The sequence below is a fragment of the Podarcis liolepis genome (genome assembly GCF_965112155.1).
Source record: "Podarcis liolepis genome assembly, chromosome: 4".
NCBI classification, from domain to species: domain Eukaryota; kingdom Metazoa; phylum Chordata; class Lepidosauria; order Squamata; family Lacertidae; genus Podarcis; species Podarcis liolepis.
The window spans coordinates 4,439,575-4,467,085 of record NC_139558.1 but is presented as its reverse complement, the minus strand read 5'-3'; the positions used below and the strand labels follow the sequence as shown (position 1 = coordinate 4,467,085).

At 42.6% G+C, this 27,511-nt stretch overlaps 2 long non-coding RNA genes across 2 annotated transcripts in view; one reads left to right on the top strand and one right to left on the bottom strand.

The window, feature by feature from the left end:
* Positions 1–27,511, top strand: part of LOC310706086 — a 1,025,148-nt gene that overhangs the window by 12,023 nt on the left and 985,614 nt on the right. The window lies entirely within an intron of this gene.
* Positions 336–26,246, bottom strand: LOC310706114. Its single transcript, XR_014525693.1, has 4 exons — positions 25,807–26,246; positions 13,566–13,692; positions 3,540–3,676; positions 336–1,357 (listed from the first exon to the last, which is right to left on the bottom strand). It is a non-coding gene; the product is annotated as an uncharacterized lncRNA (long non-coding RNA).

Here is a 27,511-nt window from a genome sequence, read left to right as displayed (position 1 = left end):
CTTTGATATTGTTACATTCATATCTCTTATAAGTTGCAATATGTTTACTGGCCTTCTGATGTGCAAATGTATCCTTTCTAATGGATTTTAGCCTTTCAAGCCCTGTCCAGCTCACATCCTCTTGCCTGTTAGGGGAATTTAAGAAATTCATGTTCAGGGAACATTTCTCAAATGAACTTTTGACATTCTCTGAGCCAAACTGGAATACAAACCATGGTGCAGAGCAAATTCACGGGGGAGGGGGGGAGGGAGTAGACCTAGCCTAGATCAACTAATGTACATTTATTTGGTTTTTTAAAAAAATGTCTAGTAAGTAAAGCTATATTCAAATTAAGACACAAATCCACAGAAGCAATGGAGATAGTTACAGGCACTTGGCAAATTTGCTTTTCAGTAGGTTTCATTTGCATCCATTATCAGCAGACGCTGAGCAACCTTCATGGTGGATCTAATATACAGTATAACAAGCTGCCTTATCACTCTTCTGAAGCCTTTTCAAATTAGTAAATTGCCTGGGTCCTCGCAGATACTAATTTTTCTCCTATTTAAACATTTTCTCCATAAAATGCTGTCCACAAAGTATCTGTTGCATGAATATGCTAGCAAATGGTTTTCATATTTATATTATTAAAAACTCTACATCCATTAGATAAAGTGAAGCTTGCCTTGAATATTTAATTCCAAATGTACAATATGGAGTGAGAAAGATGAGCAAAACTCGACGATAGGTATGTGATCAGCAGTGTCATATACTGTCTTCGGTTCCTTCTCTCATTATTACTGAAATTATTATAATTAAACATTCTTTAAAAGAAAATCCCTGTACAGAAAAAGTAAATTAACTAGTTTTCTAGTGTACCCATGCACAAAAGCTATTGTTTTAATTGTTGTATTTCTACCAAACAGAAGATATGATCAAGTAGACACTTGAAAGAATAATATGCTTTTAATGTTTGCCTTCAGGCTAAAAAAAAACTGTATAGAGTTGAAAGTTTGAGGTTATTACTGCCTTCTAAATGCAGTTATATTATTATTAACGCTTTACCTAATTTCCCATGCAGTCACCTATTCTGAAATTTTCTTCCGCCAAACAAAATCAACTATAAAGTGAAGATACAAAGTGGTATAAGTGCTATGGAGGTGGAAAATGGAATAAAAACAGTTACTAGTAGATCCTAATTACATTGCTCAAGTATAAAATACTAATAGGCATATTTTTTTAATTAGCTCAGCCAACAAGATCAAGCCAGAGACATTACAGATCAGGCAGATGTCCAACTTTGTTAGTGCCGTGGTTCATAGGCAAGTTCCATGGGACTCAGAGGAAGAGTTGATGCAATATGTTCTGTTTAGAAGCCTGGAAAATGAGAAGTAAAATTTGATTAATGTCACATATGTTTTTCAAACTGTTTACATTTGACATCAGTGGCCAGTAGGGAAAAACAATGAATTTACAGGAGAGGTTGGGGATGTGTTTGGATTTTATTTTTAACGGAATGATATGACTGTCTCCAGTGCTGGGAGATCTCAATATATTGGATTTTGGGATGGGCCTGTGACGGGCGCTCATTTTAGGATTCATACAGAAGGTTCTAGTATCCTGATAGCATGGAGCTCAGAAGCACAGGGAGCTCCCACAAGTAGAAGAGGCTGTCCACTTCATAGATTTGCCCTTTAACTCCTGAAGGATGACTAGAATGGTGGTGTGATACAAGCACTGACCTGACCCCGCAAAAAACTCATCCCCTGATGAGGACTCAGATCTCTTAAAGTCAGGATGGGCAAGGATCTGATGAGCAGGTGGTTGGGTGCATCACTGCAAGTATCCTGCTGACAGCATTAGGCTGCATTATCACACAACACTGGGCTTGGCACTGCGGTGGACACTTCAATTGGCACTGGCACAATGCGCACCGACCCTCTCGCTCTCCAGGCTTCAGGAGAGCCCCAGCGCCAGCCCCACAAGGTCGGGGGACAGAGGGAGGCGGAACGCCACCATCCTGCTGTCTCCCGAAGTGGTTTGGAGGCTGGCAGCGGGGAGACCCCACCGCCAGCCCCGCAAGCTCCGGGACAGTGGGGAGGCACAGCGCGTCTTCCCGCTGTCCCCGGACCTGATCTGAAGGCGGGCGGCGGGGAGAAGAGCGCTTCTCCCCACTGCTGGCCTCGCAAGCTCCGGGGACAGCTGGGAGGAATGACTTTTGTAGGCTTCCACTGATAGGACACATAGAGCCAGCGTGGTGGATTGGTTAGAGTGTTGGACTGAGATCTGAGAGACCAGGATTCAAATCCCACTCAGTAATGAAGCTCACTGGATGACCGTGGGCCAGTCACTATCTCTCATTCTAACCTACCTTGTATGGTTGTTGTGAGGTTAAAATGGGGAGAGGGAAAACCAAACAGGCCACCTTGAGATCATTGAAGGAAAGGTGGGCTATAAATGCAATAAATAAATAAATAAATAAATAAATAAATAAGTTGAATCCTGCCTTTTACGTTTTCTTTTTTAAAAAAAGATAAGTTGATGGTCGGCCATTGTATGTTTCAACTTCCTCGAATCCATCCCTATCTGCAACCTTACAATTGCAAAGTGCACACTTCCTTCCACATTTCCTCTCAAGGCTGTGATGAAATATAGTGTCACCCATGCTTCCAGAACCAGCCAATTTCCCCCTCCCCACCCCACAAAGCTTGGACAGTATAACATTTCCCTTGGACTGATAAAGGCAGTGCCCTGGTGTGGACTGTGGAGCTGGAAAAGCTACCTCTGCTTTCTGGGTTTTTGCTGTTGCTTAGGCTTTCAGAACACCCAAAAGCAGTGTGAGCAAATTACTGTTAGATCACCTCTCAGCAAATGTGGGTCCAGAGTTAGTGTGCATATTTATTTTATTTTATTACTGCTTGTCATCTTCTAGCCATCTATGTTGAAAAACCACCATCTAAAAAGAATGGCTCCAAAAGAGAAGGATCACAAATGGCTCAAATATAATACATCTGCCCACACTTTCTTGCAAGGGGCACATCTCCTGTCTATACATGCGGGCATTTGCATTCAAAGTCACTTCCCAGCTTGTAAGGAGGTAACAAGGGAGGAGATACATAATCACCCAAATTATTTAACAGAAGGATAACATGTTGTTCTTGTCCAGAAGCAGTTATTGTAATAATAACGCTCCTCCATAATTGCCTCAGTGCTCGAGTCAGAGACAATTATGTTCACTTATCTCCATTTCCCTGATGTTATTTAATTTTTCAACCATTTTCATGACTGCCTAATAATTAGTGTTACTGGGCATTTTTGTCCAGTTTTATTTTATCTTATTCTAAGCATTTTTTGTCTAGCTGCTGAGATGCAGAGTTGATGCTGCTGATGAAATGGCTTTTGTCAGTACATGTAAGCCATCATTGTTACAAAGTCCCTCCCCTCTTCTGTGACAAAAGAACATTGCATTTGAGGCTTCTCACAGGTGCACCAACAACACATCTCTCCAAAATTTCATAGGCTTTTAATTTTTGATAATACTGGTAAATGTAATTTGCACCTGGCATGCATGAATACAGATCCGGCCTACACTCAAGAGCCCACCAGGGCTAGTTTAACTGTGTCAAGGAGCAACAGAATTCTCAGAAGCCATATGTCCTTCTCTCTGAAGTAGACCACCTAGGTTTCAGCTGTTTGCTGTAAAAAATAATAATTAAAAAAATATCAATCAATCAATGTTTATTACGGTCCAGAGACCCAACAAATCGTTACAAAGCAGTGCACAATTCAGACAGCCTACCTCCAGGTTAAACAAGCATTTTGTTCAGACTTAAAGATAGGGATCATTGGTTCTTGCAACCACCGATAAAAACTTTGCCACTGCTAATGTTCTAGCATTTGTCCAGTCTTCCAATAGGAACCTGATATAGTGAGCCTCTGATTTTCCCAGGAAAGGTACCAGCAAGGGTAATATCAGTTCAGCCCTGGCTTGCTCATATTTCGCACAGTGCAGCAAAATATGTTTTATAGAATCGATGTCTTGAGCACACGAGCAAAGTCTGTCCTGGTAGGGAACTCCTCTCCACCTTCATAACCCAACTAATAAAGTTGGGGGGGGGGAGAGGTGATGGTACAATAGAGGTGGCTTTTCTAGCCATGGTTTTCTGCCATTTGCTGACAAACTCCTCATTGGTCAGGTGTTGATACAAACCCTTCCCTAGATTAAACACTGAAATCCTGAGCCAATGTTTTAGGGCAGCCCACCATGCTTTTGAAATTGGGCATTCACCAGCTTCTAACAGATGTTAGAAGGGGACACAGTTGGTACCTGCAGCAGAGATCGTAGAAATTTTGCCTGGAACAGAGGTAGCTATTCAGTCACAAACAGTAGGCATATGGCCTATAAAATGCAGGGCTTTTCAGCCTTCCTTCATGTTCCTTCACTGACTTGCATTGTGGTGGTGGTGATCTTTGCTTTATCCAGCAGGATGCATACATCACATTCATTTTAATGAGGCCATTGCAGGGTTGCTTCTCAGTGGATTTTGTGGTCATCTGAGTTGTTCCTTTCATACAAATTTGTATGACCTCTTTAGTGCTGCTTATGACATTTCCCTCTGTTCCACCTAATGCTTCACCAGACTGAACCAGTTCAAAAGGAGGCCACAGTATCACACCAGGATAATTCCCCAAACAATGCTCAAATAGTTATTGTATATTAAGAGGAATACAGAATGGTATTTGTGGAAATATTTATGCAGAAGTTGCTGCGCAGAGTTGGGTAGTGGGAAAGAAACTTGGGGGAAATGATTAACTTGTTTGCCCATGGAGTCAGTTTCTCATTGGAAACTGCATGCTGGGCTGCGCGGCAAAAGCTGCACACGACTGCTTTGTGTGATCACAAAACTGAATTCATGTGTGCCTGCATTCAGCCTATATGCCCAACCTACCACTTTGGCCTGGCGTGCTCTGGTCCATGGGGTCACGAAGAGTCGGACACGACTAAACAACAACAACCACCACTTTGGCTGAATGGTTCAGCCCTCGGAAACACAGAGGCTCTAAGGGAGTGAGTGTTGTAGTAGAGATGATGCACATGAAGCTTTGTTTTGTGTGGTAGAGGACATTTGCATTCACTCCAGGCCAGATCCATGTCAGAACATAAGCACTTGGTTTGATCAGACCCAACACCCGTCTGGTTCAGCATTCTGTTTCCAATTCTGTGAGTTCCTAGCCAGAATGAAATAGGGGCATGGAGGCAGCAAAATCCCCATTTAACACAGGTAATTCACAGTACATGTTAAAGTGTCCTTGCTGGTATATCAGCTATATGTGATCCTCCAACACTGCAATATCTGAAGATGTTTCTTCTTCAGTGAAGTGAAGTTTTTATTTATTTATTGCTATTTAATTCTACCTGTCATATTTGCATATGCAGTCCTTTCTCCAAGGCACTCAGGATAATGTACAGTGGTACCTTGAGTTACAAACACCTCAGGTTACAAATGCTTCAGGTTACAAATTCTGCTAATCTGGAAGAGTTACCTCGAGTTGAGAACTTTGCCCTGGGATGAGAACGGAAATCGTGTGCCGGTGGCACAGCAGCAGCAAGAGGTCCCATTAGCAAAAGTACGCCTCTAGTTAAGAACAGTTTCAGGTTAAGAACAGACCTCTGGAATGAATTAAGTTCGTAACTAGAGGTACCACTGTATATGGGATGATGACACCATCTTCTTCACGGCCGGCCAGGACAGTTTGCCACCCTTGCTTCATGGGTGGGTGGCCCATATCTTCACAACAACCGTGACAGGTAGGTTACACTGAAACATAATGGGGAAAAGAGCCCCAAGTCAACCGTGAGCATCATGATTGAACTGCAGTATGAACTTTGGCCTCCTAGGTGTAAGTGGCAATGGAGGTAGGCGAAATATGAAGAGGGCGAAAGTCTTTCATCCTAGGAATTATGGTAAAATTTGTGAATTTCCCAGTACCCTGTCAAAATCAGAGCATTAGTAGTTCAGATTCCATCACTTTAGCATTGAATGTAGCAATGCATGCCTCAGTTATAATTACAGATGCAATGATTTAATTAAAAACAAAGAAAACCTTAAGAGCAAGTTGTTTACAAGTTGGTTCTTTCCTATTGAGCTTCTTACATTATTTGATAGTCATGTGCTGTGTAATGGCATTGTTACTGCAGAAATGAAAAATAATGCTACCGGTTTTTGTGGGGGATGGGGCTGGGTTCAGCCTTGTAAATTGACAATGATCTGTGTCAACTGATGTTCTGTAATTTTTCAATTAGGCTCTCCTGTGTCCTACCCCGCTTGTGGAATGATGTATGCACAATACTTTACATCGTTGTTTCATTGAAAGCTTTGACATAATTGGGATAATTTCCATTTCCCTCAATTAAATGAGGTATAATTAATTTCCCGACTGTCACCAAAACATATTTGATCTTAAGGAAAAGAACAATTAATCATTTCTAGGGAGAATAGCAGACATTTCCCATTTGGTGAAGCTTCATAATGGCATTTCACACAGCAAACCAAAACTATGAACCTCCAAAGCTCCCCTCTTTCCTTCCTTGTCTATGACTAAGAGAGAGCACAAAACAGATAATGGAGCTGTACAATCAAGGTACCTATTCAGGGCTGCAAAATTCTAAGTAAATATTAAGAATCAGCTTGGAGGGAGAGATGGAAACCCTGTTTTCCAAAATCCTGTCTGCATGGTACATTCAGATACTTTCTCTTCATATGCTCACAACTACATCTGTTACTGCCACTATTTCACATATTCCAGAACTGATCCCGTGTGTTGAAACAGGTTCTGTAGCTTTGCCTTCAGAGGATCTGCCTCAGATTAAGGTAGAAGCTGGGACTGGAGGTGTAAGAGGAGATGGCATAGCATGGAATCACAGAATTGTAGTGTCAGAAGTGACTCCGAGGGTCCTCTAGTCCAACCATCTGCACTTGTAGGTATCTCAACTAAAGCATCCATGACAGAAGGCCATCCAACCTCTGCTTAAAAACCTCCAAGGAAGGAGAGTCCACCACCTTCCAAGGAGTCCATTCCACTGCTGAATAGCTCTTACTGTCAGAAAGTTATTCCTGATGTTTATTCAGAATCTCCTTTCTTGGAATTTGAAGCCATTGGTTCAGGTCCTGCCTTCCAGAGCAGGAGAAAACAAGCTTGCTCCGTCTTCCAAGTGACAGTCCTTGAGTTATTTGAAGATATATCTCCTCATATGCTTTCTTCTTTCCTCAGGTGACAGGGTCAAATTTTAATAATAATAATAATAATAATAATAATAATAATAATAATAATAATAATTTATTTGTACCACACCCATCTCACAGGGTTGCCCCAGTCACTCAGGGTGGCTTCCAGCATATATAAAAACATAACAAAACATTAAACCTTAAAAAGCTTCTATATACAGTGCTGCCTTCATATGTTTTCTAAATGTTATATAAATACTCCTCTCCTTAACATCTGATGGGTGCCACTACTGAGAAGGCCCTCTGCCTGGTTCCCTGTCGCTTGACTTCTTGCAGTGTGGGAACCACCAAAAGGCCCTCAGTGCTGGATCTCTGTGTCTGGGCTGAATGAGTGGGGAAGAGACGCTCCTTCAGGTATATTGGGCCAAAGCCATTTAGGCCTTTAAAGGTCAGCACCAACACGTTTTTCTTGCCTAGGGAGTATACTGGAATGTTTGGATTTCATGTTGCAGAAGTAGCACTTTAGAGAAGCCCATTCATAATGCTGACTTTACTGACATCAATATGCTACATCACATGCACATCGTTGGGACGAGCATGAGCCCAGCATTGCGCGTGTGACATCACACACGTGGCATATACATGGCATCACATGCACATAGCGCTGTCCTGCTCCCAAAAAATCTGGGGCCCAACTCAGTGCCTCTGTTTGCATGGGTTTTCCACACAGCAAAGTTGATATTGCCAATCTTCATGCCATGTTTGCAGACACCTTTGTAACACAGAATAGGTCTGCCAATGGGCCTGGTATGTGAAGCCAGCTCCCCATAAAGCACTTCTTTGGGATCCTGCCATCTTTTATTCTGTGGACATGATTAAACCAGTGTAGCTGGAAACATAGTCTTGGGAGACCACACCCTTGTTTGGGACTGTCCTGCCACATGATGCCCAAAATCTTCCTGACACAGCACATGTGCAATATGTTGAGGCGTCAATCTTGGCAACTGTAAGTTACCCACAATTCATTTCCATAAAGCAGCATGCTCAACATGCAAGCCTGGTAGATCTTCCTCTTGGTCATTAGCATCACATTCTCCCATCCCCTTTTGGGGGGGAGAGTCATTGCCACAGCTGCCTTGTGAATATGCTTGTCCAGCTCAGTGTTGATGGAGAGGTTGCTGGTTATGGTGGAACCCAGGTAGACAACATCATCTACCACCTCAAGCACATGGTAACCCATGCTACATGGAGTGCTGGCGATGTCCTGACCCACATATCATGAGTGTACAGCACATATGGTTAACTGCTTCTACAAGTTCCAAGTACAGTTCCAAGTACAAGAAAAAAAAAGAAAAGAAAAGAAAAGAAAAGAAAAGAAAAGAAAAGAAAAGAAAAGAGAAGCTCATATATGCCATTTTGCATGTTAAATGTTTACGTAAAAAAGGTAAAGGTAAAGGACCCTTGGATGGTTAAGTCCAGTCAAAGGCAACTATGGGGAGTGGTGCTCATCTCGCTTCAGGCCGAGGGAGCCAGAGTTTGTCCACAGACAGCTTATACATACATATACATACATACAGGAGTATATAAAGGTTTATATACATGCATCAGTATCCATAGAAATGTCTATAACCTGTTTTCAATTACGTTAAGCTCTCTGCCTTGCTGATAACTTACAATGATGACAGGTTGTTTTAAAATATACTTTATGGGGATAGATAACAGATACAGGTTTCCTGATGCTCAATTACCTCGCACCTGTATGTGTTCTGCTTGTAAAATGCTTAAGCATGAAATTCTGAATTGCCTTCTTTGGAAGAATTCCTGCTTTCTCTGTCCTTATTCTTATTTCCCTTTTAGGACTCCAAAGTAAACTATCACAATTTGGTATTTTCTCCTGCAGGACTTCACTTTCCTGCCCTGAACATATTTTGTTTCAAAATATGAAACTTTGCACAAATGTGATTTTCAGAATGCTACCAGTGAAATATTCCTGAAAGAGAAGAAAATGAGTCGCTCATTCTTCAAAATACTATGTTGATTGAAATGAATTGGTTGTTTCTTGGTGCAATAGTTTTCTATTTCATTGTGAGGGCACGGATAAGCCCTCCAAAAAAGGAAAGAAAGAGGATTCATGCCGCTTCGTACAAGGCCAATGTCTTTTTGAAAGTCCAGAGAGCTTCGAAATATGCATTGCGCCCTCCCACCGGATCCTGCATTCCCTGCCTCCTGCCTGTGATGAGGGTCATAGAGGGTCTTAAAATCTCTTCTGGGCTGATTGCCATCTTTAGAACTCACAAAATGTAGGGCATGTAGGGGGTCATAATCATACAGCTATTATAGGTGTCCTTTAACCTGTCCTGGAGCATAAAACAAAACAAAAAGAACTCATCTGACCCCTAAAATCTGTGGCGAGTCCACCAAGAATGTGTATCATAAGATATTTATATGTACAGTAATGTGTGGGAGGCAGAGAATAGTACAGAGGATTTGGGAAAATGAGCTTGTAGCTATTTATTTTCATTATTATTGCTAAAACATTTATTCTTAGGATGTATTCCTATACACTTAGAGAGTAAGTTCCATAGAACTCAGCAGGACTTCCTTCTGAGTAGTAATGCATGTGACTGCACTGCTGAATGATTTCAATTTGATCAATTAAAAACAACCGAGTGAATTGGAACAGTAGGCTGTTTTTTATATTAAAAAAACTTTATAAATCTGTACGAATAATATTGATGGAAGGCAACATGATACACATTACAATCCACTCCTATGTAACTTTACTCAGAATCCCTCTAAGTTAAGTGAAACGGACTCCCAAGAAAGTGTGCACAGGTTCCCATTCACACAGGAGCAATTGTCTCTTCTAAGTTGCAAGAAAGGAGATTCTGACTAAACTAAAAACTTTCTGACAGGAAGAGCTGTTCAGCAGTGGAGGTTCTGGAGTCTCCTTCCTTGGAGGATTTTAAGCAGAGGTTGGGTGGCCATCTGTCGCGGATGCTTTAGCTGAGATTCCTGCATTGCAGGGGGTTGGACTAGATTGACCCTCGGGGTCCTTCCAGTTCTAAGATTCTATGATATTAAGATACACTATGAAAACTATCAGAGGTCAATTAGCAAATCTGAACAACTGTAAAATCAAGAGTGGGAAGAGAAAGGATACAACACTGTGTATGTTTTAACTTGGAGGAAGTCCCATTGAACATCATAAGAGTTACTTCTGAGTAAACTTGCAAAACACTCAGTGTTGGGCTGTAAGACTGCAGTCCTATGCATACTGTCTTGGAAGTAAATTCTATTACAATATGTGAGCTTGGCTCTCTAGGTATATATCCATTGGCACGTTCTGTGTCTCACCTTTTGAACCAAGGAGTGTGTAAATGTTAAGTATAATTGTTTAAAATTATGGACTTATTTGAATGTATCTCTGATGTTTTTGTAGCCACTTGAAGAAGATCTGGTTAGCAAAGTTTTGAACCAAAGCTTAATAGTCTGCACAATGTTTTATTCCAAAAGGAGTCAGTTTTTATGCACCCAGTTGCTTCAAGCTTGACAACAGTAAACGTGTCAGCGATCTGCAGACCTGGAAACTAATGGAACCTATTGATGCTAGAAATACCAGAGACACCCCCCCCCCCCGATTTTAAAACAAATACACAAGTGCCCCCTGCACCTGTGAATCACATGAAGGAGCACTGTGTGTAAAAAGGGGGTGCGCTTCTGGTCCACCTCTAGAGATGTGTGTTGTCCTCATTCATGATGGCTACAGAATAGCCATGTATGTTTGTCCTGGAAAAAAGGAGAACTTGACCCTGGGACAGAACCAAGGAGCCCTCTCTTTGTGAGATGCACCTTCACATGTGAAGACGGCTATATAAAAGTCAGTGTGATTCCAATGTGACCAAGAAGAAGAAATGAGGAAAGGGCTGCGTAGTTCCAATGGCTGGTGTTTCTGGGACCGTCAGGGCAATGGGAAACAGAGTCAGACTTCAACCCTGTGTCCTTAAGGTGACTATTTTCCAGCCACCTCTATCTAGAGATAGAGAAGAAAAGCAGTGCTGCACTTGAACACTTTTGCTGTGGAGGTGAAACCTGCCCTGCAATGCTGACAATGGAAGCCCCAGCTGCCACTAACAGTAATCTTGGATTCACAGAGGATGCCTGGAGAAGCACTTTGCACCTCCCAGGAATTATTGTAACATACAGCCCTATGCACACAGGAGGGAGGGAGGGAGGGAGAGAGAGAGCCTTTCATAATAGGCATTTTGCTGATATTCTGAAAGCCAGTGATTAATACAAATATTATTGAGGTCAGTGTGATGGGGGAATTGTTTAGGACTGTAAAAAGTAAGAGCAGCACTTTGTTCCCAGAAGCTAATTGGCAGCTGGATCGACCCTGCCTTATAAAGTAGTAAGAGGCTGTCGACTATATAGCTACAGCAACATCAGACGAGACCACAATTTACAAAATAATTTCATTTCCCTCCTCATACACCATGTCTGCTGCAGTCTTTGAAATGAAGATCACAAGGCGATATTTGTCCAGTGATTTGTTGTATGTAAATTTGTTACATTCTTTGAATGCTATGCCAGGCTTTCCGGCTTTGATTCACTTGCTGACTTCTATGATTTGCCTGCAACCCTTTGACTTGCCTCCCCATACAACCTGGAGTAATGAGTAGGGAGGGAAGTGTATATACATTCCCCCACACTGCAGAATAAAAATACAAGATACCAATGTGCTGGGAACTAAAGCCTTTTAGTTTTATTTAACAATTGATTTGTGACTCATGCCCCTAATTTGTTGTCAAGCTTCCCCAAACCCAGTGCTGGTTAGCTGATGCTTAGGAGAGACTATGAGAAACTGTTGTCTCCTCATGTACCACATGTGGTGGACGTGTAGGAAAATAAGAGAATTCTGGGGCCTCGTCTATGATGAGCTGAAAAAAATCTTTGGAACAACATTTTTTAAAAAGCCAGAAGCATTTTTTGTTAAGCATTGTTGGTAAAGATATCCCGAAAAAGTTAAGAGAAATATTTCTATACACTACGGCGGTGGCCCAAACACTAGTAGCAAAGAACTGGAAAGGGGAAAATGTTCCAGCTATAATGGATTGGCAGAATAAGTTACAAGAATATGTGGAAATGGCACAATTGACCAATAGCCTAAGGGGCAGTTCAAGACAAGAATTTGCACAAAAATGGGATAAATACAAGAGATATGTACCAAAATATACCAATGGTTTTTCGTCTTTGGCAGCATTTGAATGACCTTGGATAAAGAAATACAGTGGTACCTCAGGTTACATACACTTCAGGTTAGATACGCTTCAGGTTACAGACTCCGCTAACCCAGAAAGAGTGCTTCAGGTTAAGAACTTTGCTTCAGGATGAGAACAGAAACCGTGCAGCAGCACCACAGCAGCAGCAGGAGGCCCCATTAGCTAAAGTGGTGCTTCAGGTTAAGAACAGTTTCAGGTTAAGAACGGACCTCCGGAAGGAATTAAGTACTTAACCTGAGGTACCACTGTATAGGAGAAATAAGATTAACGGTACAAATTGTTGTAATAATGTATTAGGGAATATATAAAGAATAGATTAATAATGGTAGGTACATTCACTATTAGAATAAAAGCATAGAATGGGAATTGACAGGAAGTCCAAAGTTTTTATAATATTTTTTGTTAATAACTTTTGTTAATAATCTTTATTAATAATTGTGTAAAAAGTAGCATAAACACAGCTGAAACTTAAGGTTTATAACTAGTATATGTTTTGTGTGTGTGTGTGCGCGCGCGTGCGTGTATATGATTGAAATCTCAATTTACGAGATGTACTATATATATGTAATGTATTATAAGACTATTAATAAAGCTTGTTACATTGCAGAGAGAGAGAGAGAGAGAGAGAGAGAGAGAGAGAGAGAAACTGTTGTCTCCTTCTGCCTCCCAGGGTGACTGAACTCTAGATCATAGCCTTCAATCAATACAACACACGACCCTTTATTTTACATCACACACACACATACACATTACTGGTTTGCCAAAAAAAAAAGGCCTGGCATCACCACCTATTCTGATTATTTCCTACATTTGTATGCTACCCTTCACCCATAGATTTCAGGGTGGTTCACAGCATGAAATGACAAGATAAAAACACAACATACATAATAAAAGTAAGAACAAGAATAAACCAAACCAAGAATGCCCCCTCCCTCCCACAAACACATGATGGGGGAGGGCATGCAGATAGTCAGCAAGTTTGGGAAAACTGTTGAGGAATCCACACTGCCAGGGCCCCCCTGGCCGGCTCCCTCCTCAGTCTCAGCTGGTAAGAGGTCCAAATCCACTCTTTACTACCTTGATGCATTGGGGTGTCCACTGGGTTGTTTTGGGGGCGTAGCTGAGGATTCAGTCTGTAGGCATGAATAATAGCAGTACCAGGCATTAGGTCCTCATCTTGAATTGCCGGGAGAATGGCTTCTTCCTGTAGAAAGCAAAGCAGTTGGAAAGAGTGGTTTTGGCAATAAATATTTATCTTTTGGGACACGGGTGGCGCTGTGGGTTAAACCACAGAGCCTAAGGCTTGCCGATCAGAAGGTTGGCGGTTCGAATCCCCGTGACGGGGTGAGCTCCCGTTGCTCGGTCCCTGCTCCTGCCAACCTAGCAGTTCGAAAGCACGTCAAAGTGCAAGTAGATAAATAGGTACCGCTCCGGCGGGAAGGTAAACGGCGTTTGCGTGCGCTGCTCTGGTTCGCCAGAAGCGGCTTAGTCATGCTGGCCACATGACCCGGAAGCTGTACGCTGGCTTCCTCGGCCAATAAAGCGAGATGAGCGCCGCAACCCCAGAGTCGGTCACGACTGGACCTAATGGTCAGGGGTCCCTTTACCTTTATTTATCTTTTAAAAGTTATATATGAGTGTACAGTGGTACCTCGGTTTTAGAACATCTCCGTTGCTGAACATTTCGGTTTTTGAACGCTGTGAACCTGGAAGTGAACGCTTTGATTTTTGAACACGCCTCAGAAGTCGAACAGGAAACGCGGCTTCCGCTGAGTGCAAGATCCTGAGGCCCAAATGTCAGCTATTGAGTTTTTGGTTTTCAAACGTTTCAGAACTAGAATGGTCTTCCAGAATGGATTACGTTCAAAAACCGAGGTACCACTGTATAAATAAACACAGTTCCTTCTTGCAGCCACAAAAACCTCTAAAATTATCCAGCACAAATTACTGAACCCGTGTGACTCATTAATTTGTGTTACAATATATAGCTTACTTTTCCAATTGAGTTTGCAGTTGAGTGGTAATAGTTGGCTTCTCCACTGAGAACTGAGCTAGACTGGTGAAGAAAAAGTGATTTATATGTGTTGTATGTGTGATATAACATTGTGCCACTAGATGGCGATGTGGAGTCCCGTTTTTCTCTACCTGCTTTCCCTGTTTAAATTTACAGTGCTTTAAACTGAAACGCTTCTTTGATGTGTCTACATACAACACATATAAAATGCTTTTTCTTTACCAGTCTAGCCGAGTCCTAGAACCAGCCTGAATCTTTCCCTGTTAGAATTGCTTTTTTATTCTTGCTCTTATTGTGATTTCTGGCAAGTATAGCAACAAAATACTCGTGAACTTAAGAATCTGGGGAATAAGAAGAATGCTTAGCAGTTTTATAAAGTTATTTCAAGTGTTTTGTGCATGTCTCAGTAATGTTTACGACAGCCTAGTAATCATTTTTATGTTGTGAGTGCTGGTGGGTGGGGATGCTAAAACAGAATACTGGCTTGCCTAAAACCATATGAATAGTCACTGGGAGTTCATTTTTCAGAAAAAAGTCCCTGTGACTTCAGTGGGAGTTATCAACTTTGAGTGAGTTTAGAACTTCCCCCCTGTTGGTAGTGTTTGAACAATGGACTTCACTGCTTATATGCATAACCTACAGTAGCTCAACATTCTTTGAAATGTAATTCAATCCATCTCCAGTTCATACAGTAGTAAAGAACAGTGCTCAAGATCATCATGATGATTGCAGCGAACACAATTCGTGTGGACAAATTCACAGATTAATGCCGATTTGCCCTCAAGTAAGCATTTGCTACCAATTTCTAAGCCATCCAGGCAGGTTTTTTAGACATCACATTCACATTTCAAAATATAATATGAAATCCATGAAGATGCCCAGGTTAGATGCTTCTGCCTTTAGGGATAAACAAATATCAGCTGGAAGCAGTTGTAGCAAATCTTTTAGCACTAAAAGCAGAAAAATGTAGCCTTAATATTGCATCCAGCTCCCTCTTGGGTTTATCTTCATGTTTAAAGTTGTCCTTCATTTCATCAGCACTTACAAAACAAGCAGCTGCTTATGCCACTCAGGCTGCCAGGCACAGCTTAGAGGAGGGCTTCACAATAAACAACTTAAAGCTGATTTTTGTAAGCCACACTGAGAGACTCTTTGGCTAAAGGGCGGAGCATAAAGGTAAAGGTACCCCTGCCTGTACGGGCCAGTCGTGACCGACTCTGGGGTTGCGTGCTCATCTCGCTTAAGAGGCCGGGAGCCAGCGCTGTCCGGAGACACTTCCGGGTCACGTGGCCAGTGTGACGAAGCTGCTCTGGCGAGCCAGCACTAGCGCAGCACACGGAAACGCCGTTACCTTTCCCGCTATAAAGCAGTCCCTATTTATCTACTTGCACTTAGGGGTGCTTTCGAACTGCTAGGTGAGCAGGAGCTGGGACCGAACGACGGGAGCTCACCCCGCCGCGGGGATTCGAACCGCTGACCATACGATCGACAAGTCCTAGGCACTGAGGTTTTACCCACAGCTCCACCCACGTCAAAGGGCAGAGCCTAGATTCATTAAATAAATGCATAAATAAAATGCAGGAAATGGACAGCACTGCCTCCATATTTTGGGGGGCTGGTACCCTCTGATAGAGGGAACATTTGCTGCCAGAAGACCAAGTGAGTGTGAGGTTTGTCCATTCTGTCTGTTCTCAAGCAGGGGGTGTGTGGTTTTGCTTGCGTGTTTGCAGAAGAGCCATGTTGGCTGTTTGGGTTAACATACTAAAGGAGCAATCCTATGGCAAGATCTACCAGGATGAGTAGCTTAGGATGCAGCAGATCTCCAGCTCAGCAGTCTGATACCCAGCGTTGCCACCATTAACTCCCTAACCCTGGAGGTTAGGGACCTGGAGGTAAGCCGGCAATATGCCAGTATAACTTGCCCATCCTGGCTCTGCTGGGACTCAGCTGCTGAGCTGAAGCCGCCTGAGCCAAGGCCAGCGCAAGTCCCCAGGAAGGGATGCTCCAGGAGCCATAGTGGGGGCAGGACCAGAACGGAGGCACTCAGGCTGGATCCTAAGCCAATTCAGCTTTGTCACATGACCTGGCAACCTGCCATAGAACACTATTTTAAAGGTTCATTTTCCTTCTGCCAGGCTTATGCAGAGTAGTCGCAGCTGAACAGGGTTTAGATCTGATGTAACCTTATGCAGCCTTAATTTATGCCACTTTGCTTTATGCCAGCTTCTTGTGCATATGATTGCTCCCTAAAAAGGCAAGCGTAGGCATACTCACTTAGGGTGCGAGAACTTAATTCAGCTATTTTACTATATAATAACATGTTTCAAAGGTGATTTGGGAGTGAGGAGTGGGACCAGATTTCATGAATATATGAATGTGGCATCATATATGAGCTGGAAGATAGGAATTTATGCAGGATTCCTTCCATATTTATGTACCCAAAGAGGTGCAAGGATCACATGTTCATCGTTTCAATTCTTTCCAGGTCAGCATTACTGAGCTTGTAAAGCCTACCAGAGGTTTTCAACCTTTTTGATTCCCCAGCTCCCTTGACCAACTACCTTCTTTCCGTCACACCCCTGTGGGGCTCAGGAGCCCAGTTAGGTCCCCCCCTTGCCTGCAGAGCTGGCAGCCCCTCACCTTTTTTGAACACCCTCCCTGTGGAGCGTTCCTTCAGCCTCCTCTCCTCTCCCCCCTCCTTGGGAGTCCTCTGGCCAGCCACGGCTGCCTGTGGGATGTGAAACACAAGAGCAGTCAAGTACAACATTCCTAGAGTGAATAAGTTTACACATGGGGAGGAATGTTTGTCCAGCCAGCAGGTCAACTTCCTGTTTCCTTCTGGGCTGGGACAGACTTCCTCTGCATGTGACTAGAGTGGGCGTGGCCTCACCTGTGCAGGTAACGACAAAAGCAGAGGGCAGCCATCTCTCTCTCTATGACTGTTTTCGTCTAAGAAGCAACATCTGCTTAGCCAAAGATGCTCTCTTGGCTTCCAGCCAAGGGAGGGCAAAGGGACTGTCTCTTTATGGAATAGTTTCTAGGTATATGTTACTTTTCTAAGATAAGTCTGCCTTCTGGGATCCGATTGTGAACCCTAACCTTAATTGGTCTATTCAATAGAACACTCCTGTTTTCCTCTCATACACTCCAACATTTCTCCGATGAAAGTAGGGACATCCCGTTCCATAACAACAATTTTACTATTTATACCCCACACATCTTACTGCATTGCCCCAGCCACTCTGGGAAGCTTCCAACATATATAAAAACATAATAAAACATTAAACATTTTTAAAAAATTCCTATACAGGATGGCCTTCAGGCAGCTGGGGGGGGGGGTCAGATAACTCCATATCCTCCAACATTTCTGCAATGAAACTAGGGACATCCTGAGGAAAAGTGGGACATTCTGGGATCAAATCAGAAACCGGGATGGCTTCTCTAAATCAGGGACATTCCTGGAAAATAGGGGCGCTTGGAGGGTCTGTCCTTTTCTCAATTGTTTTAGCAGCCAAAATAAGTCAGGTTAAAATTCCCAGCACAGTGAATAAATTACAAAAGCAGCTCAGCTCAATATACATCTTTGATACCAGGGATTCCCAGAGTGGCTTACAATTGCACACAATCACAAAAACTTAATTCACTATATAGCATACAAGTTAAACAGCAATAATAATTTAAACTCAACCCTGCACAGCACTGAATACCACACAAAAAACAAAAACAAAAAAACCACTCGAACAAAACCGTTTTCATTTTCCACCTGAACGTGCTAAGTGATGGAGCACGTTGAACCTCCTGGCTTTTACTACTGGCTAGCTCTCTCTTCTACCATCTGACGGCTGCCGCTGGGAAAAGGTCCAACTGTACAACCCCATTTCACAAGGTAAAGGGATCCACAGTGGAGTGCCTCCCAATTATCTCAGCAGGTTCATATGGCTGGAGGGAGTCCTTTGGATAGTCTGGTCTCAGGCATTTTAGGCGAAAATTGAATTGTGCTGGGAAACTTACTGGAAGTCAGCACAACTGATCCAACATATGACTAACCTCTCTCTTTGTTGCCATATTTTGCAGTAATTGCAGTTTCTGAACACTCTTAAAGGTCAGTCTTACATACAGGACATGGCAGCAGTCCAATCGCAAAGCAACCCATGCATGCAATTGTGTAAATATCAGTTTTCTGTAGAAAAGGCTGCCATTGGCCTGCTAGTCAAAGAATGTAAAGGATAACCCTGCCAGCAACTACTACCTCTTTTTTTGAGAGCGAAGCCAGGCCTAGGAGCGCCCCAAAGTGACATACTTGCTTTTTTTTTAAGGAATAAGTCAACTCAATTCAAGCTTTTTTCCAGATGTGCCTTCCTTCTTTCCATCAGTAATACCCACCTTCATGTTTATCAATAGTCATTCGTTCATTCATTTGTTCATTCATTTGTTCATTCATTCAATCAATTTATTTCCTACCCTGCCTCCCAAAAGAGCCCAAGGCGGCAAACACACAAGTGCAAAAACAATCAAAACATCTAAAACCAATCACAATACAGATGCAGACGAGGAAAGATCGCTGTTTTAAAAGGTTTGTTGACAGAGGAAGATCTTCAGCAGGCGCCAACAAGACAACAGAGACAATGTCTGAAGGGCATTCCAAGTGAAGGTGCCACAACACTAAAGACCCTGTTCCTTCACTGTGCAGAACAGACCTCTGATAAGACGGTCTTGGCAGGAGGCCTCTCCTGCAGAGCATATAAAACAATATAATTAAGTGAGTATGAGTTGATAAGGCTGAAAAAATCACTCCCCTAACTCAGATTTCTTCTTCATCCCCCTTTCAGACATTTATTGCCATTCCCTGGAGAGATCTTGGGTGAAGCAGAGAGCTAATTATTGTCAAAGCATCTAATTTGCTTTTAACACAAAGACTGTTAGGAATAAAATGAGAGTGGGGAAATGCAGCAGATGTATTTAAAATAACACAGTTTGTACGTTTTTGTTTTTGTTTTGGTCTGTGATCATGTAACTTGTGAAAATTAAAGTTTTGGGCATTGCCATGCCTTAGTAGATATCAAAAAAGCAGATAAATTCAACTTTGCTCGGCACTTGACTTACTTGCTGGGCACTTAACCTACTAAGGTATGCCATAAGGAATTGTTATTATTAAAGTTCTTGTTGCCATTTTTGCCAACGTCTTCCAAGACGCATTCTATCATTCAGCTATCATTTTATCTTGCTGCTACACTGGCAAGCCTTCCTGCTTTATTAGAAACCCAATTTAGGTCTTCTGCCCAAACAAGCTTTTTTGAATCAATTCCATATTAAGCTTTTTCCCCACGGAGGGTTTAAGGTGCATCCCAATCCAAGTTCATACATCAGCAAAGAATTAGAGACAGGATGAGAAGATAACTTAGAGAAAAAGAAGCCGGCTGTGACCTTGCATATCATATCTTCAACGTTTCTCAGTGATTTAAAATGCCATTTTGGTTAGCCATTCTTACAGAGGCTGAATGAAACCAGGACAATAAAATGTTATTTAAAGGTACTGAAATAAAAGACTTTGGAGTGGGGAGGGAGAATACTTCTATGAGGTATAATTTTAGCCAGCAAATAAAATATATACCCTTGTTTGGATTTTGTTCTGGGAAGCAGCAAATATACATGATCTACCAAAAAACATTTTAGAAATTCAGTAAGCAAAAGCAGAGAAAATGTATTTTCAGTTTTTGTTTTCAAAATGCTTAATACTATTTCTACTTGTTAATCATAATGTCCTTCTAACTGTAAAATCTATGCATAGCTTTTCTAACATCACAAGGAAGGTACATGTACTGAGGTTATGTCCAGAATATCAGGTGAAAGAGGCACCTGTTGTGGCAGAATGCCACCTACAATTTCTTCTGAGTGCAAGTTTCATTTTTTATATTGCAATCTAACTTAGCGTTACCAGACATCCCCATTTCCCGGGGACAATCCCTGGATTTGCAAATAAGTCCCCAGACAAATACCATCCATAGAATGTCCCCAGATTTCATCTAACGTCCTCGGGAAACACAGCAGTGGCAGTCTCAGCAGCAGTTGGCTCTGGCTGGCTTCAGGAGGTGCTCAGAAGTCCCCATATGATGGTGGTGCAGGGACTCTAAGATGCAGCTTCCGGGCTGCCTCCACCTTCCCTGACCCCAGCAACTCAGCTGGGAAGGGAGGCTTCATGCTGCCTATCGGAGCAGCCTCCCAACTCCCCCTTGCGTGCAAGCAGGAGCGGGGCGGGGATCTCTCAGTTAGGCAATGGGAAGCCTCCCTTCCCAGCCGAGGGATCCCTGCCCCCTCCTGCTTGCACGCAAGTAGGAGTGTGATTGGGGCTGCTCCGGTGGGAAGGGAGGCATCCCGCTGCCCAAGCCTCGCCGCCACTGCCACTCTCGACCCTCCTTCTCCGCCTTCCATGCCTGACCCACCATGCACTGCTTCCCCACCACCAGCACCAAAGAACCAACAACTGAGGGGCTGCCCAGGCTCATGGAGAAAGGAGATAGAAGCCTTGGAGGAAGGGGAGATGTGGCGGTTGAGGTCAAGGTGGCAGCCACCCCTCTGCCACCCCCATTGCTGCAGCGTCAACTTCCAAATGTGTATGTATGTATATATTTAAAGTGTCCCTGGATTCATTGAAAAAAATCTGGTAACCTTACTATATGAACCATCTATTCTTCATTTCTGCATTTCTGAATCACAATTTTTTCCTGTCGGCTATTATGAAAACAATCACAAAAACAGGTAAAAGGGGAAAGAAAAATGTTTGTACTTTTTTTTTTACCCTAATATATATATTTTGTCTCCCTCCTGCTTTCTCTCACTTTTAATAAAAAACAAAGAACCAGTGTATTGGGCCAATATATATGCAAGTCTGAACACAGGTAAAAGGAACCATAAGAGTAGCTGACACCTATCATTAGTATTTCATGCACAAACCTGGTAAAGTACATGCAAAAACATCAGATACGCTAGTGCTGATTGAAAGAGCCTTGGCCTACAGCCAAGAGCTTCACAGCTGGGATCTGGCCTGGCTGCCACTGGTAGAGATAAGGAATGCGGAGGAGGACAAACTACCTAGGGATACTTAGAAGTTCGTGCAAGGTGCTTTTGCAAAAGCTGTTTTACATTTCTCATATCTAAAAGGGCCTAGAAATTAAATTGCAAAATAAAATTGTAAAAGTAAAAATGAGTCCTGATTATTTGTGATCCCGTGAGAAGGAAGATTTTGTTTTGTATAATCAGAAGCAGCTTCTTGTTGCTAGTGACGGGTATTCAAATTTACATCCCTTTTCTTAGAACTGGGAGCAGCTGATGCTGTTTCTATATCACCATATTGTTTCATGACACCCCCATCCCTGAGCAGTGTGAGATTCCAGGGGTTCTGGGCACTTACCCAGGGTTCGTGTTTCCTTTGGGAATTGAAGCACAGCAGAGTCTGTGGTGTCTTTAAGATATATGGTTTATTTACACATATATGCAACCTGAGCCTGCAGTGGAGGAGTTCACAGCGTCAACACCTCAAAAGTGTCTTGTTTCTGCTATAGCCACAGCCTAGGCTTCAAGCAGAAATCAGCCATGGCCCTCTCTCCCTCTGCTTTTCCAGCCTCTAGCTTTTTTCTCTAGGTCACATCACAGCAAACTGTGTCCTAATACTCTGGCTTTATCTGTTGAGAGAGGGGGGCTCCATCCATTTGCCATCTAGCAGGAGCCCTTTGACCCTTTGCACACTTAAGTACCCTAAGTACATCACTCAGGAGGCCAGGCAGGCTTGATTAGCTTGCAACACGTTGGGTGTAGGGGTTAGAAGTGTCTGGCACACCGTTTAGAACCCCAAGCCTTTATTAAATTCTAACACCTGCTGGATCCAGGAATTTAGAGGTCTGGCACCCACAAACTGGTAGCAATATGATGAGCATTTACTAAGTGCATTAGTCCTTCAAGCCCAGAAGTGGCTCTTGAAGCCCAGATATTTGATATAATGTAATTGTAGATGACAGGGCTGCACTCAGGACCACGTACCTGCAAAAAAGGTGGTCTACACTGGGGCCTAATTTGATCAGTAGAATGCTTGGTACCTGGTGGGCGGGGCTTGTGTGTTCTGCTCTGGAATCAGCCCCTCCCTTCAGGGTGCTACTTTAAGTTTCCGTTAAGAGGGACCAAGGTGGAATGTTTTTAATTTTTTTTAAAAAAAAATTACATTGAATTTGGCATAGCTCACTGTCACTATCTACTGTCACATTTGTATATTGCACTATACAATACATTTAAAGTGTTTTATTTGCTGCTGTATAGCCGAGTCTCAAATTTCTCTTCTTGTTTCTTGCCTCAGACTTGCCTCATGTTGTACTTAGTTTCTGTCATCATGTTGTTTTGTTACAGTGGTCTTTATTATTAAAGCTTAGTTTACATTTATGCAAGCCACTTACCGTATTTTTCGTCCCATAGGACGCTCCGCCCCATAGGACGCACCTAGTTTTTTTGGGGGGGAAATAAAGGAAATTTTTCCCCCTAATTCCCCTCCCCAAAAGCAGGTCGGGGAAACCGAACCAGGTCGAGGAACAGCGGGATGGCGGCGCTGCGCCTCCCTGCTGTCCCCCGAGCTTGTGGGGCTGGCCGATGTCTGCCCGGTGCGTGGGGCGCTCTGCATCAGGGCGCCCCTCGCGCTGGGCAGCAGGCTGCTATCCGCAGCGTGGGGAGCCTTGCGGGGAACTCCTGCAAGGCTCCCCACGCTGCGGATGTCTGCCTGGCGCGGGGGGCACTCTGCTTCAGGGCTCCCCACCCGCCGAGCGGCAGGCTGCTATCCGCAGCCTAGACATCCCTGCCGGACCTCCCGTAGGGCTGCCTAGGCTGCGGATGTGTTCCTGAAGCCTGGAGAGCGAGAGGGTTCGGTGTGCACCGACCCCTCTCGCTCTCCAAGCTTCAGCAAAAGCCTGCATTCGCCCCATAGGACGCACCCAGATTTCCCCTTCATTTTTGGAGGGGGAAAAGTGTGTCCTATGGGGCGAAAAATACGGTATCTGTCTCAAAGAAAAACAAACTCTGCTGAGGAAAGGTGTTGAATGTCCTAAACTGCGTCTGTGAGGGGATATTCCCAGTTTGCCAGGAGGATTAATTTGTTAATCACCCCCCCACACACCAGTTATAGTCCTTATAAAAAGCCACAAAGACCCTGTTGCCATTTGTATTTTGCTTGTCCTCACCGTCTTCTGTTTATTACAGGGTTGGGGAATCTTTTTGCTGTTGAGCACTATACTCCCTCAGGAATTATCTATCTAACCAAAGCAGATGGTTGATGAAAGCAGGGGTAAAATGTTCTGGATTAACTAATCTGGAACAAAGACTGACCTGCTTCAATTTCCAGCATAGCTACCACAACTTAGAATTCCCAAACCCATGCAGTCCTGCTGGGTTTGATAGGATTACTCACAAATAAGTATTCAGGTTATGTGTTTATTTTTTTAGTACAACAGATCAACACGAGAACTCTTTGGGAGAACAAGGAAAGGTAATTCCTTTCTGACCTAGGATGTAATACCATGCATACTGACTTGGGAGCATGGAGGTTGCAAAAGCAGTTCCCTCCATCCATTCACTTTGGGGCCCTGCACGTTCATGGTGCGAGGCCACTTATTCCTGGCTGCATCTGGGTACCATTTTCCCCTTTTGCTTAGAATACTCAAATGTGAAGCCCTGAAGGTTTAGGTTCAGACATCATTAGTCATGACAACATTATGAAGACAAATCAGAGTGAAGACAATATTTTCTGTCCTCGCCCCAAATTGGAGAAAAATAAAAAAGAAGCATCTAGCAGACATCAGGAATATGCTCACCAGCCTACAAACTGGTTGGCAAAAATGAGGCATTTCAGCTCAGCACGATTGAATTTGTATTTATTCCTTATTACCCTGTCTTCTTGTTCTTATCTCTCTGGGCTTTGTTATCTCCCTCACTGACAACATTTTGATTATAAACTGATAGTCTTCCAGCGCTCCCCCCCCAAAAAAAAAATGCTTAGGGGTAGTCTCATTTTCCTACTCATATTGAAATACTGCCCCTCAATGAGGCCAAATGTAGATTCACAAAATGTTTAGGGGTGTGCATACCCCTGCGTCCCCCCAGAAAAAAGCACTGCAGTCTTCATTGTATAGAGCAGATGTTTTTCTTACACATGTAATTTGCCATTGAGCTCTACATCACCATCTGGTGTCACATAATTGCAGCTGTGTAGCAGAGTCCTTATTTAGCCTTGCTTTATGGAAAGGAAAGTCATCACATGCAGAGCAGCACACACCAGAAATCTAAAGTGAATAAAAATTCATTCATTCATTCATTTACTCACAAACCAAGTTTTGTACTAAAGGTTCTTAAAGATGAGCACCCGGTGATAGCAAGTCTATATGTATAGCTAAAATGTCAAGATGTCAACAGACAGGTAAGCACATTCTGAAGAAGAACAGTCAATTTGCTTCTGAAGGGCAGGAGGCTGCCTGCCTTTCATGGTGCATTATTCTCAAGTATGATCAGACATAATGAACACCATGGTAAACTCACTGTAGACTATCATTGTAAATGATCATATAAAACTAAAATGCCTCTAACTGTAAGAACGTATGCTGCACCAAATGCTCACTGATTTCTATATTTGCTTGAAAATGAGCATATCTGAAGTTAAGGCAATTGTCCCCCCCACCCACCCACCCACACAAAGAAACCCCCACCTTGATTATGTCCCCCCCCCCCCCGCTCTTGAGGGCCCTTTGGTTTCCCTACTGCTGCTGATGTTTCATACAATGCACTTCATTCTTCTTCTTCAACCATACTTTTTTCATCAGCTTTCTCTATCATTTTATCTTACTGGCTGTGGCATCGCACAATTTGTATATGGATGTCTATGGCACTGTTTCAGATGTAGCATTTTGATGTAATTGGCCAAAAAACCCAAACCCACCCCGTCACTAGCAGCAAGAAGGCTAAATAGGAATGAAAGTAAATAAGAATAAAATCAGCACTGAGAAATACCTGCAGCCCCAAGATGGAAAGTGTGTCACACTAAAAACAACATGAACAAATGAAAGAAGAAAAGTAAAAGTAAATGAATTCAAAACTTAACACAAAGCTAGGTAAGGAGTTTTAATTTTAAATAAAACATTCACAAAGGAAAGGAAAGGAAAGGAAAGGAAGTGGCATCACACTTACTATTTAGCCACCTTAACCTTTGTAAATCGCAGGCAGGTTGAAAAGCGAAAGATCATACAAGTAATTTTCAGAATGAAATAAACAAAGTCTTACTGTGTTCTTTGGTTTGCCTTAGGGCCTACCTGTATGAAAAACTGCTGAAACTTGCTTGTAGATATGGAATCAGAACGATAATCCAGACATATGCAGGCTGCTCTTATATATAATCTGGAAGTGTAAACAAAATAAACTATAATATTATTGACTTCATCCTGACCCCACATGTGAGCAATGTAATATGTTATGTACTGAAGTTCTCACCCTGGGCCAGCAGGGGGATACTGTAGATAGTTCAGGTCCACATATGCAAATAAGGGATCGAAAGTGATGTTCAGTGATTGGATAGTTACAGAAAATGGTTACTGTTGCGTTCTAGTGGAGCTCTATATAAGCAGGCTGGCTGAACCCTTCAGTTCAGTTCTGTTCTGGCCTGTGAATAAACAAGAGCTGTTTGAAGAATCGCTGTGTCGTCTGATATGTTCACCCACAACTTAACACACAATATGGTGGGTCAGTTTAGACAGCTTGCTAATGTTAACACAAAAAGGGGGGGAGAGATTTAAATTAGTGGAGAATTAACTTTTCCAGGTGTTGAATGCGGCTTCCGGACAAGATTTAGCAATAAGTTTGAACAGACATGAAAGAGCACAACAGCACACAGCATGAAAGCCAATAGCATCCAGCAACAGTTAATACCAAATACTTGCAAATCTTTAAATGTGTGGCAGGTGTCTTCCAGCAACACTAGTGAAGCACATGTCCTGCTAAATCCTCTTCCTCCCCATCCATATATACAGTATGCCTCATCCCTGGGGAAGAGCTCCAGCAGAGACAGGCCTCTCTGCTGGCTGGGGGAAAATGTGCATAACCTATTTTCCCACTAGGGTTGGGAGCAGGGGCTGAACAGAACAAAATAATATGTACAAAGGGGGGGGCTGCATGCAGCTCAATTGGATACTTTAGATTAATCCACAGAGCACAACATTTTCAAGATGCTGTACAGAATTTTTTATGCCACTTACATGCATAATGGCTTCTAAGTAGTTTACAAATAAAAAAATCAATTATAAAATCCATACATAATTAGAATCAGAATAAAACAATTCTGACAGGGCATTCTAAAACATTCCTAATTCTAAAATGCAGTAAACTAAGCCAGTTAAAATACATACTAATTAAAACAGTTTAAAAATTAAAATAAATCAAAAGTTCAAGTGCAGGGGAATGTTTGTCTAAGCAGGTGTGTCTTCAAGAGCCCATGAAATGTCAATACTGATGGGGAAATCTTATGATACCATAAGCTAATAATCACCAGACTGCAGCAAAACTAACTGGATTTCATTTGCTGATGTTAATGCCTTTAAGGAGGAATGAAATACTGTTTTAAAGTAGTGTTTCAAAACAGAAATCATGCAGCCAGTTCCAGCTACTGCAAATCTCTTCAGTCCAAGATTCAAAGCCCAACTTGATAGCATTGTTCCTGCATCTGAAAGTACTACTGGGACTCAGTACTGTGAAAATGATTTTAACTGGGCTGCTGAAATGGTGGGGTCTTTTTCTGCTCGTATTGTGCTTTATGATTGTGCTGGGTTGACTATTGTTTTCATATAGTATGCCAGGTACTTTAAGGTTCCTAGTTGTCTTCACATTCAAATTGTTTTTGTTTTACATTGCTATGTTGTTTAGTTCGTGCATTGTGTCTTCTAATTTTTGAAGATAATTCTATACGAAACTTGCTAATTTCATACAAATTGATCAC